This window comes from Canis aureus, chromosome X (genome assembly GCF_053574225.1).
Source record: "Canis aureus isolate CA01 chromosome X, VMU_Caureus_v.1.0, whole genome shotgun sequence".
In the NCBI taxonomy this organism is placed as follows: domain Eukaryota; kingdom Metazoa; phylum Chordata; class Mammalia; order Carnivora; family Canidae; genus Canis; species Canis aureus.
The window spans coordinates 84222170-84238786 of NC_135649.1; positions in this window are offsets into that span (position 1 = coordinate 84222170).

Below are 16617 nucleotides of genomic sequence, written 5' to 3' on the forward strand. Positions count from 1 at the left end.
ATGAATGATGGATGAAAAAGTGACAGGAAGTCCAAGAGGCAGAGTGAGCCTAAAGTTCCCTAAATCCAAAAGAGAACTAAAAGGGATCATTTTTGCTCTATTTCAGTAGGATAATGAACACCTCCTTGGAGGAAGGTGTTGTAAGGTTAATGGAAGATAGAAAGCAAATCTACTCATCTCCACCAGGGGAAGGTGTTCACTTTGGAAAAGTGGGAACATCTCCACAAAGATCTCTAGCCTTTTTTAAAAGATTTATTTATTTTTGCGGGGGTGGAGAGAGGGAGAGAGCATGAGCACCAGTGGGGGGGGGGGGAGAGGCAGAGGGAGAAGCAGACTCCCCACTGAGCAGGGAGCTGGGTGCGGGGCTTGATCTCAGACCCTGGGATCATGACCTGAGCTGAAAGCAGATGCTTAATGGACTGAGCCACCCAGGTGCCCAATCTCTGGCCTTTTAATCAGAGAAACCACTCCACATCTGAAATCACTAGCTGAAGCATCCTTCCATCTGTCCACAAGTCCTGGCCTTTCATCCATTTGTTCAAATCTTCTCTACCCTCCATCCTCATTGACTGGTACCTCCACTTTATTCCCATTTTTTTCTATTTGGCTAAGAGACCCCAGACCGTTATTTTAATAACACTTCTGCCAATAATCTAAACTCTCTGTCGTTTCATTTACTCATTTAGCAACATCCCCCTGTTAAACCCTGCTTTGGGCTCTCTCTGTACCTGCAAACACAGTTGTAGGTCCTCTACAGGACAGATGGAGTTAAAATCATCAACCTCAAATGGTCCCTAAAGTCCTACACTTTCCATGTCAACTCCCAGTTTCAGGTTCTGTTATGACTATTTCAGACCTGCTCTGCTCTCCTCAGACCTCTGATACCCCCTCTGCACCCCCCTCCCTGGTTTCAGCAGATGAACTTACCTCCTACTTCATAGAGAAAATGAAACTGTTAGGCAAGCTCTCACTTTCCGCTATCCGAGCCATACATCCACTTACCTCTGTACCCATCTTTTCCCTTGTGGCAGGGATATTATTTTCCAATATGAAGCTGTCACTTTTTCTCCTTCCCTGTGTTTTTACTTTTTTCCTTCCTCTCCTCTTTTAAACAGGTAGATGGCTCTCCGCTCACCTGAAGGGAGGAATGTGGCTGAGCAGAATGCAAAAAAGTCACTGGTGTTTCTTTCCAAAAGCCAAAACTCCAGTCACAGAGGGTGTGGTCGGTTTTTTAAATAACCACAAAAATTTCCCCTTCTCTCTCCTCACCCTTTGGCAGTGCCTACTCACACGGACTCTGGGATGGCCTTGTGACTTGCGTTAGCCAATGGGACAGTAATAAACATGACACAAGCAGGGGCTTGAAAAATGTTTTCACCATGGGGAAGAGCCCCCCCAGCTGCTCTTGGGAACCCTGAGATCACCAGTTGAAGAAGCCTGGGCTAGCCACATGGCTTGGAGAATAGGCTGTACTAGCTGAGGCGCCTAGACCAAACAGCCTGCCAACTGCCAGACAGATGAGAGAGGATAGCCCAGACAGGTGTTTCCTAAACTTTAAGGCATCCATAAACCATCCGGGGATCTTGTGAAAATGGGGAAACAGATCCATTAGGCCTGGTGTGGGGCCAGAGAACCTAACATCCCTAATAGGCTCCTGGGTGCTGCTGCTCTGAGGACCACACTTTGAGTAGGAGGACACTCCATCCTCCAGCCCCAGTCGAGTTGACCCAGAAGACCCACCTAGCTGACCCACAGAATTATGAGAAATAATAGATGTGCATATTGTAAGATACTAGGCTTGGGGTCTATCTGAGCTCTTCCTCGTGGCAATGGTTCAGGGAAGAGCAGATCTCAAGGAGTGGCTCAGGTGCTGTGTGGACCAAAACCCAATGATCCTAAGATCCCAGATCTATGGCACACCCCTATTTGTAGAGAAACCCTAGGAATTACCAAGGCAAACTGCCAGCCCAGCAAAAAGCTCAATCAGAAATAAAGTTGTTTCCAGGGAGGTCCAGGCTTCCAGTTACAGAATGAATCAGTCATGGGGATGAAAGGCACAGCCCCGGGAATCAAATGGTACCGTAGTAGCATTGTATGGTGGCAGATGGCAGCTACCCTTGTGGGGAGCAGAGGGTAATGTAAGCGTTGTCAATCACTGTGTCATACACCTGAAGCTAACATTGTGCAACTATACTTCAATTAAAGAAAAAAGTTGTTTTCTGTAAGCTTATTTCTTTTTTTAAAAAAGATTTTATTTATTTATTTATTTATTTATTTATTTATTTGAGAAAGGGAGAACACGAGCAGGGGGAGGGGCAGAGGGAGAGACAGACTCCCTGCTGAGCAGGGTGCCCCGATCCCAGGATCGGGATCATGACCTGAGCCACCCAGGCGCCCCTGTAAAGTGATTTCTATCACACCTAATCGAGTGGACCTGCTACCGCTTTCTCTCTGGTACAATAGAGTATGTCCCAGCACCTGCTATCAGTTACCACTCCTCTTTCCTGTTAATTCAGCCACATGCTCTCAACTATTCTCACCAATGGGCGAATTAAACATAGTTAAATGTATCTCTTAAAAAAATCCCATCAGTTCACACCCTCTTGCAGTACAAGCACTGCTGACACATACTTTAATGAGAATCAGAAGGTGCCTGCTCTAGGCACACAAATTTCAAAAATGGCCTTAAAAGAAGTACTCCTTCCTTCGGGCCGCAGCCCCAGGCCGAAGTGTAGAGCTCAAGTGCCGAGTCTGGCTGGGTTCCAGCCTGGACTTGCATCCCTCTGCCGGGCCTTTCACTGCTCCTTTGTCCTGGCACCGCGGCTTCCTCCGCCCGAGCCTCACAGCCCAGCTCCTTGCTGGAGTTGTTTATACTTGCTCTCCCCCTGCTCTCACCTCCTCCTCGTTCCTCAGCAGGCTCCAGTCTAGATTCCTGCCCCGTGCTGCTGTACAAACAGCCCTTCCTAAGCTAATCAATGGCTTCCATGTTATTGAACCCAGAGGACATCCTCACATCTCATCTTCTTTGACCTGCCGATAGCATCTGACACCTGACAGCTCCCGCCTCCACACTGATTCCTTTCAATTTCTAGGACATCATACTGGCCCCACTCTCCTCCCATTTCACAGCTGTGCCTTCAGAGCAAAGCAAAGCGTTTGGGAGACCAGGCTCTGTAAAACAGTGATCCTACTAGGAGGGTTATTGCAGCGTTATTGTAAGAATTAAATTGTATAAGATGGATAGACATTTCCTGCCCAGACCTCTCCTTGGAGCTCTGGACCTAGAAATCCACTTGCTGGGATGCCTGGGTGGCTCAGTGATTGAGTGTCTGCCTTTGGCTCAGGGCGTGATCCCGGAGTTCCAGGATTAAGTCCCACATCAGGCTCCCCACAGGGAGCTTTCATCTCCCTCTGCCTATGTCTCTGCCTCTCTTCCCATGTCTCTCATGAATAAATAAATAAAATATTTTAAAATAAAAAAAAATCCAGTTGCCTGCCTGACATTCCTTCTTGGTGGCCTCAAGGTCATTTCAGTGTTAATGTGTGAATGGGGGAATCATCTCCCCCATGATGCAATCAGAAACGTAGGCGTTGGTTTGGGCACCTCCCCCTCCCTCAGCCCCCTTCCCTCAACCCAACCCATTGCCAAGTCAGGTTGGTTTTATCTCATCATGTCCCCTTAATGCATTCATTTTTCTCCCTTGCCAATACTACCACCCAGGTGATCATCCTCTGTCCTATCTCTAAAAACTGCTTAGCCTCTCTCTGTTTCCACTCTGCTGTCCTCTGATTTTGATTTTTTTAAAGATTTATTTGTTAATTTGAGAGAGAGAGAGAGAGAGAGTACTGAGGGGGAAGGGCAGAGAGAATTGCCGCGCTGAGCTTGGAGCCCATGCGGGGCTCCATCTCACCATCCTGAGATCGTGACTTGACCTGAAATCAAGAGTCAGGTGCTTGGTCAACTGAGCCACCCAAGGGCCCTTGCCTGACACTGATTTTGAATCAGTGGTTTATTTCAGTCATGTAACTCCTCTGCTTGGAATCCATCCTGGTTCCACCTGGTCTTAAAGACAATCATGAAGGCTTGTAGACTGACACATTAGGAGTTTTGAATGCAAAAAAAAATAAAATAAAATAAAATAAAAAAATAAAAAAAATAAAAAAAAAGGAGTTTTGAATGCAAGAGCTTAGGATGGTGTCGAGCACATAGTAGATGCTCAACAGGTATCTGTTGTCTGCCTGACTGATGGGAGGAAGCACTTTTTAAAAATCTTTGGTCTTTGAAAGCAAACTACTGACTATTTTTATTGAGGGAGTAAGTAATATTAGCAGCAATGACTTTCCAAAAACCATCTTGCTGTGATCTGGTGGATGGGGGTTGAGGCAGAAAGACCTATTGGGACAGGAGAGGAAAACTGGAAGTGGATAGCAGTAGGAAAGGAAGGGATGGATGGAGCTGGGGAAAGCAGAATCTGCAGGCTCAGCTGAGGAAAAAAATGAGGATTTGGGCTGGGCAAATGCAAAAAAAATATTCCTTTTGATTCATTTATTCTGGTACTTTTTCTCTTTTTCATGAGGATTCAAACATTATGAATAGAGGTGTTAAAGTCACATCTTTAATACTTTTAAAACCCTGGGTCTGGAGAACAAACTTCCTCAAAAGTGGCTGGACCTTCCCTTTGCATTTTTTTCATATCTTGATATTTATTCAAAAATATGCATTAAATGCAATCACCTGCTGAGGTTGTGTGAGGCTGAGGAGATATATGGGGAGAAGCACAGTCCCTATCCCTGCTCTCATGACCTGTCCAGCTTAAGAGAGGAGGCCAGCTTTAACCAAATGAGTCTCCCAGTGTGTGAATAACCCCAAACTAGGCCAAATGCTGTGGAGGAGGGAAACCCAAGTTCTGTGAGAGAGCATAAGAAAAAGGCCTGCCTTAGACAGCCAGGGTGTGCATGTGTGTAGTAAACGCTTCCCAGAAGGGACACCCAAGCTGACATCTGAAGGTGGAGATGGACTAAATTTAATGAGGTGGGAATGGAGTAGCAGAAGAGAACATGGCCAGTTCAAGAAACTTAGGCCACTTAGCTATTCTTGCAAATTAATATTTCCATATAAACTTTAGTATCAACCTAAGTCCAGAATAGAAGCTCACAGGTATATTTTATTGAGAGTGTGGTACATTTTAAAAATAACTTAGGGAGGAAAATCGATCCCATGACCCTGGGATCACACCCTGAGTCGAAGGCAGACGCCCAACCACTGAGCCACCCAGGCATCCTGAGAATTATTCTTTCTGACATGGCTTGTCCTATCCATGATAAAGGAATATCTTTCCATTTGTTTAAGACTACTTTTGTTCCTTTCAGAAGTGTTTTTAAATGTTCATGGTATAGATTAGGATATTTCTTGTTCAATTTATTAAGTATTTTATCTTCTTGGTTTCTATTGTAAATGGATTTTTTTTCTCTAAGATTACATCTGCTACCTGGTTATTGTATACAGAGAGCAGTTGGTTCCTATATGTTAATTTTTGCTGTATGTTAATTTTATATCCTGCTAACTTACTGAATTCTTTCATTGTTTGAGTTAGTTTTTATTAGTAACTCTGTAAAGGTCTCCAGGTGTATTATGTCACCTGCAAATAGAAATGGACTGATGGGATGAGCACTGGGTGTTATTCTATATGTTGGCAAATTGAACACAAATAAAAAATAAATTAAAAAAATAAAGAAAGAAGTTAAATGACAAGAAAAAAAAGAAATGGTTTTACTTCTGTTTTTCAAATTATTAAGTCACTAATTAATCTCTTTTGTCTGATTCTATTTGCTAACACCTTCAGTTTAATGGTAAATCGTCATGGAGATAATGGGTATCTTTACCTTGCTCCTGATGGTAGCAGAAATTCCCCTAGTGACTCTCATTATGTAAGATGCTAGGTTTAGGATTAAGGTGTGCATACTCACACATCCATACAAATGTTATCATGTAAAGGAAGTATCTATCCATCAATTTCTATTTTCTTGTGTGTTTTTTAAATTAGGAAAGAAAGTTGAATTTTGTCAAAGGCTTTTTAGCACCAAAGGAGACAATCATAGAATTTTTCTCCTTACATGTATTAATATGGTATATTATGTTGACAAATTTCATAATATTGAACCAAACTTCCATTTCAGGAGCAACTCCCAATTAGACATGGAGTATGGAGGATCCCTGGGTGGCTCAGCGGTTTGGCGCCTGCCTTTGGGGCAGGGCATGATCTTTGAGTCCCAGGATCGAGTCCCACATCAGGCTCCCTGCATGGAGCCTGCTTCTCTCTCTGCCTGTGTCTCTGCTTCTCTCTCTCTCATGAATAAATACATAAAATCTTTTAAAAAAAAAGACATGGAGTATTATTTACTTAATGTCATGTTGGATTCTATCTGCTTACTTTGTAGTTAGTATTGTTGTACCAGTATTCATAAGTGATTTAGTTTGTAATTTTCTTTTTCATGCTGTCTTTGTTTTTGCTTTTGTTTTAAGATTTATTTATTTATTTGAGAGAGAGAGAGAGAGAGAGAGAGAAAACATATGAGTGAGGGAGGGGAATGTTTGGCAAATTTCTCCTGTAAAACCATATGGGCCAACTGCTTTTTTGTGAGATAGTTCTTTTATAACTTCAAAGAAATTGATTTGTTTAGGCCTTGTCTCTCTGATGAGGTCAATTTTAGCAAATGTGTTTTCTTAGAGAATTAGCCATTTCATCTATGTTTTCAAATTTATTTGCATAGAGGTCTACAAAAGGTCTTATGACTTAAAATTGTTCTTTGATTATTTCCCTCATGTAATTTCTGATTTTGTATATGTCTGCCACCCCTTTTATTCTTGGAACACTAGAGAAATTTCTGCTAAGATCAGGAACAATGTAAGGATATCCATTATCTCTACAATTCTTCAATGTTAAACCAGAGATAGTGGTCAATACAATAGTGGTTTGTCTATTTGATTCATTTTTTCAAGAAAACAGGACTCTGGTTTACTAAATAGATGTAAAAACATGCTATTTTTCTTTTTTATCCCATTAATTTCTGCTTTTATCTTTATTCTTTCCTCCCTATGCTTTTATTTTACTTTGTTTTCTCTTTCTGGTGTTGAGTTGGGAATTTAGTTCATACATTTTTATTTTGTTATTTATTCATCTCTGTTGATATTGATATTATTTATTTATTGACATTTGCTGACAATGTCTATAGGTATGCAGTTTCCTCCAATCACTTTATTAATTATATCCAATAATTTCTGATATATAGTGTTTTCATTAGCATTATTTAAAAAAATTCCCTAATCTCATTTTTTATTTCCCTTCCTCTCAGGAATTCCTTAACAGATTTTTAAATTTTCAGGTAGAATTTTTGGTTTTATTGCATTATGATCAGAGAATGTTGTTTATAACAGTTCTATCTTATGCAACCTACTGATACTCCCTTTGTGACTTAATACACGATCAGTGTCTATGACTGTTTCATGGGCACTTGAGAAGAAGTTGTATTCCCAATTATCATGGTGCAAAGCTTGTTACATCCACAATTATATACCTTATTAGTTTGTCATTTAGGTCTTCTGTATTCTTATTTACTTTCTGTCCATTTGATCTGTCTTGTATTGAAGCGGTATCTTAAAAGCTTCCTATCGTTAATAAATTTACATCAATTTCTGGCATCTCTTGCAACTTTTGCTTTAAAGAGGGGATTGCTGTGGTTACTCACCTTTTAAACAGTGTGGTGGATATATTAAGGAACCACTCAGATCCCCTTCCGGACACTTTTTACTTCAGCTACCAGGAGTGCTTTTGGCAAACAACCCTCAGATATCAGCCCCCTTTGGGATTGCCTAAGCTGAAGAGACCTGCTTGCCTAAAGTCATGCTTCCACTGGGGGTGGCCCACACCCAACAACTGATTAATGCAGGATTATAAGATCCCAGCCCTCTCACTTCAACATCAGACAGCTCTAAATGGCCATGCCATCTTCAGAGCTCCCCATAGGATCAGCCAAGGCATCCACTGAGACTACATCATTGCTCCACCTATCTCTTGGCCCAACCCTACTACTTTCCTATCTCTTTCCTTTCACAGGAGTTGGTCCTAAGAGCAATTCTTCATAAAACTCCAGCAGGCTAGAGATGCCTGGGTGGCTCAGTGGTTGAGCATCTGCCTTTGGCTCAGGGCATGTTCCCAGAGTCCCAGGATCAAGTCCCACATTGGACTTCCTGCATGGAGCCTGCTTCTCCCTCTGCCTGTGTCTCTACCTCTCTCTGTGTGTCTCTCATGAATAAATAAATAAATAAAATCTTTTTAAAAACTCCAGCAGGATGATATCCATTTCAGAGTCTACCAGATGATAATCTGCAGTTAAGAGTCCAAAGGGCTAGTAAATAATGCATAGAATTATCACAGCCCTGGCCCCCCATCACTATTTTTAGAAAGTAAGTGCTCAAGCCAATGCTCAACCCTTAAACCAGTTGTCCAAGGCAAATTATGTTACCATTGCCAAAGACCATAGCAGAGAGTAGCTGTTTGCACTGTCTTGCCTAGGTCTAGGGAAGATTTTTTTCCCTCATACATATTATGAAGTCCAGTGTCCCTATTATCTGAAGAGACACTGAGGGAATTCCCATTATTTTCTTTTTCTGTTACAGGCTGACTTCTCTGTTGAAGCAGACTCTGAGATGGAGATAGGCACCCAGAAGATCTATTCAAGAGGGCTCTTGAGATCAAAACCTGTTAAAGGGATGAGAAGGATGCAGAATTGGGCAGAAGGAGATGCTGGGTTGCATTGCAAAAGGACCTCAGCAACACTCTTGGTTTACCACATGGGGACTTTTGCCAATGTAATGGCTATTCAGAGTTGACCCAAGTTGAGAGAACAGGCCCCATGTCTTTCAGTTATTAGATGCAGGCTGACCCATAGAAGGATGAACTTTGGGTGAGGCTGCTCTCTTCAGCCAAGGCAATCCCTGAGGAGGCTGACAGCTGAGGGCTTTCTGTGGGCACCACTCCCAGCAGCTGGGGAACATTTCCTTTATTCCTGAAGGAGAATCTGGAGAGTATCCACCACGCTTTGACATTTTCAAAGTTTTTTTTCTTCAGGGAGAGGCCTCTACATTTTATTAGGGATATGGCAGAAGAAGAGGCTGGATCAGAGCAGCCACATTTTTTGTTTTGTTTTGTTTCTTAATTAATTTATATATTGAGAAAGGAGGGGCAGAGGGAGAGAGTCTCAAGTAGACTCCTTGCTGAGGACAGAGCTGGGACCCTGAGATCATGACTGGAGCTGAAATAAAGAGTCAGACACTTAACCAATTGAGCCACTGAGGTGCCCCTGAGCAGCCTCGTTTTTAATGACATAAATTAACTGCAGTGCAAGGATGGAGGGGTGGGCACTGTGTGTGGTGCTTTACTGTAGAGAAAAAAAAATTAAAAGACAGACAAATTGAACTCAAAGACATGGGGTAGGACAGGGCAACACCATCTAGATAGCAGGGACAACCAGAGTTTTCAATCCTCTTTACTACCTCCCAAAGGCCAGAAATGGTGATTTCCTGTTGAAATCCAATAATGACTCACCAAGTCCCTTTGTATTTTCTAACAGAAACACAAATCAGCAAATAAACATTTTTTTGGGCAGAGTGTCTTTTTTTTAAAAAAAGATTTATTTGTTTATTTTAGAGAGAGAGAGAGAGAGAGCAAGGGGAGGGGTCAAGGGAGAGGGAGAGAGAGAATCTCAAACAGCCTCCATGCTGAGCACAGAACCCTATGTGGGGCTTGATCTCACAACCCTGAGATCATGACCTGAGCCAAAACAAAGAGTCAGATGCTTACCTGACTAAGCCTCCCAGGCGCCCCTCAGATTTCTTTCTGAATTCTAGTTACTCTTATATTTCCACTTCTGTCTCAGCAGCTTCACCTGGATGCCTCCCAGGAACCTCAAACTCATTTCATCCCGAACCAAATTCTTTACAACCTCCACAAATCTACTATCCTCATGAATTTCCTGTTTTGAGCAATCCAATCGTTACACACCAAGATGCCAGAATTAGACACCTCACAGTCATCTTTGTACACACCTCCTCTTTTCTCGGGCACCACATCCAGTCATTCATCCTGGCCCACAAAGTCTATCATGTGAATTTCTCTTAAATATGCCTCCATCATTAGTCTTTTCCCCCCTGCAAGATGTTACCAGTCGTCAGCCACACTGTGTTTTTCCCCTCTAGCTTTGTTCGATCCATCATCTCTTAATTGGACTCTCCACTTCCATTCTTTAGTGCCTCCACACCTTTATAAGACAGTGCTATTCTTCCTCCTTAGCATGCCTCCTCAGAGTTTCACAGTCTGGCCTCAATCTCCATGTTTTCACTTCCCACCACTGCCTTCCTCATTCTCTTCCATCCTCCCCTCCAATTCTGTTGGCATGCGTGTGTTTTATGCTGCATGTTCTACCCAGACTCTTCCAGTTTTAGCAAAAATGCTTAATGGACACTTCCAAATCTGAGCTCAAGTTGTTCTACCTGAAATGCCCTTTGCGGGATCCCTGGGTGGCGCAGTGGTTTAGCGCCTGCCTTTGGCCCAGGGCGCGATCCTGGAGATCTGGGATCGAATCCCACGTTGGGCTCCCGGTGCATGAAGCCTGCTTCTCTCTCTCTCTCTCTCTCTGTGATATGACTATCATAAATAAAATAAAATAAAAATTAAAAAAAAAGAAATGCCCTTTGTGCACTTTTATGATATCCCACTCTGTGTTGAATATAAATATATATATTTATATATATATGAATATATATATGAATCACATATAAAATTCCCTCAACAGATTTAATAATTCATTTTCTGAGTTCCCATGGAATCTTGTGCAAACCTGCACTGAAACACCTCTTACATATCATTTGAGTTTGTATCCCTTACTAGACAGACTCTGAGCTCTGTAATTAAACTTGAAACATAAGAGATGCTCAATTGATGTTTGGTTTGAACTCGTGAATTTAATCCCCTGGTGTAGCTAGCACATTAAGTGGAAACTATTAATTACATACACCAAAGAATGAATTCAAATTAGATTCTGCACTCAAGGTTAGAAACTAGGGAAGCAAACATTAGTGCATTGAACTTAAAAGAAGGGAGAAATAATTCTAAAGAACTAATTTGAGGGGCGCCTGGGTGGCTCAGTTGGTTGAGCATCTGCCTTCGGCTCAAGTTGTGATCCCAGGGTCCTGGAATTGAGTCCCCTGTCTAGCTCCCTACTCAGTGGGGGAACCTGCTTCTCCCTCTCCCCCTGCCTTTCACTCCCTCTACTTGTACTTTCTTTCTCTTTGTGTCAAATAAGTAAATAAAATCTTTTTAAAAAAGTACTAATTTGGGAAACAGAGAGGAATGAGGGGCCTGCAAGGAAGAAAGAAATGAAGAAAATCAAAGGTGGACATTTGCCCCCTTTAGCATTTTGTTCTGGCTGTTCTATTTTTGCATGTAGGCAGGCTGATGTGACCTGAGGCTATGGGAGAAAATATCTAGTAAAAACACTATGCAACTAGGCACTGAAGAAGTCGAAAATTTTTACTGTCTGTGTTAGTGATTTTTTATTATTTTTTATTATTTTAATTTTAAAAAAGATTTTATTTATTCATGAGAGACACAGAGAGAGAGAGGCAGAGATATAAGCAGAGGGAGGAGCAGGCTCCTGCGGGGAGCCTGATGCGGGACTCGATCCTGGATACCAGGATCAATCACACCCTGAGCCAAAGGCAGATGCTCAACTGCTGAGCCACCAGGAATCCCAGTGATGATTTTTTTTATTGTTCTTAGTTTCCTTTTATAGATTTAACTTCTTGATGAATGCTTTTTTTTTTTTTTTTGTAAAGGAGTTCAAGATAGAGTAAAGGAGAAATGAGATAAAGATAATTCTATTTTAGTCACTTAGCTCGCTGGTTTTTCTGGACAATTTATCCGTACTCTATAAAATGTCACCATCTGCTGGAGGAAGAAAATACGTACAATTCAACTTTGTTGTGTGACTGTTCTTTCTAGTCAACATGACTAACTACTTAGAACTACATAGCTTTTCTTTTAGCAAGATGATTACACTAGTTCAGCCAGTGAAGAATTACCAGATCACATAGGCCAATACTACTCACCACTGTATTTGAAGATACGCTTTCTCCAATGGGCAATTCAGAACCGAGTATCCTTTAAAATGTTTTAACAAGCAGCTACTTCCCAGGACCACATGTCTTCTATTTTCAGTTGTTTGTAGTTAGCACTTAATATGGAGATGTTAAGTATTAAAATCAGCTACTGTAGAGGTGGGACTTCCAAAATGGCTTAGTGAGAAACTCAACAAATCCCTTCCTCAAAAAGCAATGATAAAACAGACCAAGGTACAAAACCACTTCAGGACTCTGGAAATTGACTAGAAGGAGAGGAAAGGGAGAGGGGGTCAGACAAAAACATTTCAGAAATAGTGGCTAAAACCATGCCAAATTTGATGAAAGTCATTAATCTACATGCAAACTAAGTTCAATGAATTCCCTGTAGGATAAACACAAAGAGTTCCAAATCTTAATACATCATGTTCAAACCGTTAGAAGCCAAAGATAAAATCCAAAAAGCCACAAGAGAAAAATGATTCATCAGGTACAAGGAAACCACATCACATACAACTGGTTCACAATGACTTCTCAACAACAGAGGCCAAAGGCTGTGGTATGATGTACTCAAAGTGCCAGAATGGGGAGCCTGGCTGGCTCAATTGGTACAGCATGCTGCTCTTGATCTTGGGGTTTTGAGTTCAAGGCCCACATTGGGTCTAGAGCTTACTTTAAAAAATGTCAAAAGAAAAAAAAATCTGGATATGGAATTCCATATCCAGCAAAGCTATCTTTCAAAAATAAAGGCATCAGGTAAAGGATCTGAATAGACATTTCTCCAAAGAAGATACAGAAATGTCCAATAAGCACATGAAAATATGCTCAAGATCATTATCTCTCAGGGAAACACAAATAAAATCACAGTGAGATACCAATATACACCCACTAGGATGGCTATTATCAAAGTCAGATATTAGAACAGTTGATGAGGATATGGAGAAATCAGAAGCTACATACACTCCTGGTGGGAATGTAAAATGGTGCAGCCACTTTGGAAAACATTCTGGCAGTTTCTTAAAATTTAAATATAGAGTTAACATTTGACTCAGCATTTCACTTTTAAGTATATAATCCAAGAGAAGTAAAGGCATATGTACACACAAAAACTTGTACATGAATATTCATGGCAACATCATTCATACTAGCCCAAAGTGGAAACAACACAAAAATCTATCAACTGACGAATGGATAAACAAAATATGGTAGATTCATAGATGGAATATTATTCCTCCATAAAATGAAGTGAATTGCTGATACATGCTACAACATGGATGAACTTCGAATACTTTATACTAAGTGAAGGAAGCCAGTCACAAAAGACCACATATTGTATGATCCTATTTTTATGAAATGTCCAGAATTGGAAAATCTATAAAGACAAGAAGGCAGAATAGTGGTCACGGAGGGCTGGGGAGGGGAGTGGGGTATCGGGAGTGTGACAGCTAAAGAGTACAAGATTTCTTTTTGTGTTTATAACAATGTACTAAAATTAATTTAAAATTAATTTTGGGTGATTTTGCACAGCTCTGTGAATATACTAGAAACCATTAAATCACACACTTTAAATGGGTGAATTGTGCAGTACATAAATTATTCTTCAAAAAAGCTGTTATCAGAAAAAGAAGTACGATTAACGTTTATGATGAGAAAGGCTCTAATGGAAAAACTACACAACAGAGAGACCGGATGTGTAATATCACCACACATCTGATAAAGGGTTAGTATCCAAGATATACAGAGAACTTCAAAACTCAACACCCCCAAAAAGAATAATCCAATTAAAAAATGGGCAGAAGATTTGAATAGACAGGCCACCTGGGTGGCTCAGTGGCTCACCAGTGGCTCAGCATCTTCTTTTGGCTCAGGTTGTGTTCCCGGGGTCCTGGGAACGAGTGCCTGCTTTTCCCTTTGCCTATGTTTCTGCCTCTCTCTTTGTCTCTCACGAATGAATAAATAAAAAATCTTTTAAAAAAACTTCCATCAAAGGGATCCCTGGGTGGCGCAGCGGTTTGGCGCCTGCCTTTGGCCCAGGGCGCGATCCTGGAGACCCGGGATCGAATCCCACGTCGGGCTCCCGGTGCATGGAGCCTGCTTCTCCTTCTGCCTATGTCTCTGCCTCTCTCTCTCTCTCTGTGTGTGACTATCATAAATAAATAAAAATTAAAAAAAAAAAACTTCCATCAAAGAAAAGTCAAACATCAGATGGCTTTGTTAATGAGTGCTAGCAAACATTTAAAGAATTAATGCTAATCCTTTTCCAAATTTCCAGAATAGGAAAGGAAATGACACTTTCCAATTCATTCTGATACCCAACCCAGACAAAGAAACTCCAAGAAAAGAAAATCACAAACTATTATCCTTTAAGAATATAGATTTAAAATTCCCAACGAAATACTAGAAAACCAAATCCAGCAACATGTTAGGCCCACCATGACTAAGTGGGATTTTTTTAAAGATTTTATTTATTTATTTCGGATAGAGAGTGAGAGAGAGCAAGCATAAGTGGTCGGGGAGGAGCAGAGGGGAGAAGGAGAAGCTCCATGCTGAGCAGGGAGCCTGATCCCAGGACTCTTGGATCATGACCCAGCCGAAGGCAGACTAAGTGGGATTTACCCCAGGAACATAAGGATGGTTCAACATATGAAAATAAATCAATATAATGCAGCACAACAATAGAATGAAGGAAAAAAACCACATGATAATCTCAATGAATGCAGAAAAGCATTTGAAATTACCCAACACTCTTTTATGATAAAAAAAGTAAACCAGGAAGAAAACTTCCTTAACATAATAAAAGGCATTTATGAAAAACTCAGAGTTAACATCGTCCTCAATGGTGAAATATTAAAAGCTTTCCCTCTAAGATTAGGAACCAGACAAGGATGTCTCCTTTTGTTACTGCAATTCAACACTGCCCTGGAAATTCTAGCCCAGAGCGATTAGGCAAGAAAAAAAAAAAAGGCATCTAAATTGGAAAGAAAAAAGTACAACTATCTCTAATCACAGATGACATCATCCAATAAAAGAGAAAATCCTAAAGAATCCCCACACAAAAAAGCTATTAGAGCTAATAAACAAAACCAGCAAAGTTGCAGGGCACATTATCAATATGCAAAAATCAGTTGTATTTTTATATACTAGCAATGAAAAATCCAAAAAGGAAATCAAAGGATTCCATTTACAGTAACATCAAAAGAATAAAATACTTAGGAATAAATTTAGTCAAAAAGGTGTAAGATAGGGCACCTGGGTAGCTCAGTTGGCTCAGCGTTTACCTTCAGCTCAGGTCATGATCCCAGGGTCCTGGGATTGAACCCCACATCAGGCTTCCTGCTCAGTGGGGAGCCTGCTTCTCCCTCTCTTGCTCTCTCTTCCCATGCTTGTTTCCTCTCTACCTCTCTCTCTCTCTCTCTGTCAAATAAATAAATAAAATCTTTTTTATTTTTTTATTTTTTTTTATTAAAAAAAATTTTTTTTATTTATTTATGATAGGCACACAGTGAGAGAGAGAGAGGCAGAGACACAGGCAGAGGGAGAAGCAGGCTCCATGCACCGGGAGCCCGATGTGGGATTCGATCCCGGGTCTCCAGGATCGCGCCCTGGGCCAAAGGCAGGCGCCAAACCGCTGCGCCACCCAGGGATCCAATAAAATCTTTTTTAAAAAGGGTGAAAGACTTGTACACTGAAAGCTACAAAACATTGAAAGTAATTAAAGAAGACCTAAATAAATGGAAAAATGTCTCATGTCCATGGCTTAAAAGACTTAATATTGTTAAGATGGCAACAATCAACCAAAGAAATTTGTAGGTTAAAAACAATCCCTATCAAAATCCCAATGACCTTTTTATTTTTTGCAGAAATAAGAAAGCTGATCCTAAAATTCTTATGGAATTTCAAGGGACCATCAGTAGCCAAAATAGTCTTGAAAAAGAGAAACAAAATAGGAGGACTAACATTTCCTGATATCAAAACTTACTACAAAGCCATGGTAATAAAAACAATGTAGATAAGGATAGACATATAGATCAAGAGAATGAAATTGGGAGTCCAAAATAAATCCACACATCTATGGCCAATTGATTTTTGACAAGTGTGCCAAGACCATTCAATGGGGAAAAGAATAGGCTTTTCAACAAATAGTGCTGGGACAACTAGATATCCACATGCAAAAGAATGAATCTATGCCTTTGCCTCATACCATATACAAAAACCAACTCAAAATGGATTTTAAAAAAGCCTAAGTATTAGAGCTAAAATCCTAAAACCCTTAGCAATAAACATAGGGGGAAATCCTCATAACAATTTGGCAATGGTTTCATTGGTATGACAGCAAAACACCAAAAAAATAAAAATTGGACTTCATCAAAATTTAAAACTTTTGTGCATCAAGGGACACAGCCAAGAAAATGAAAAGACAACCCACAGAATGGGAGAAAATA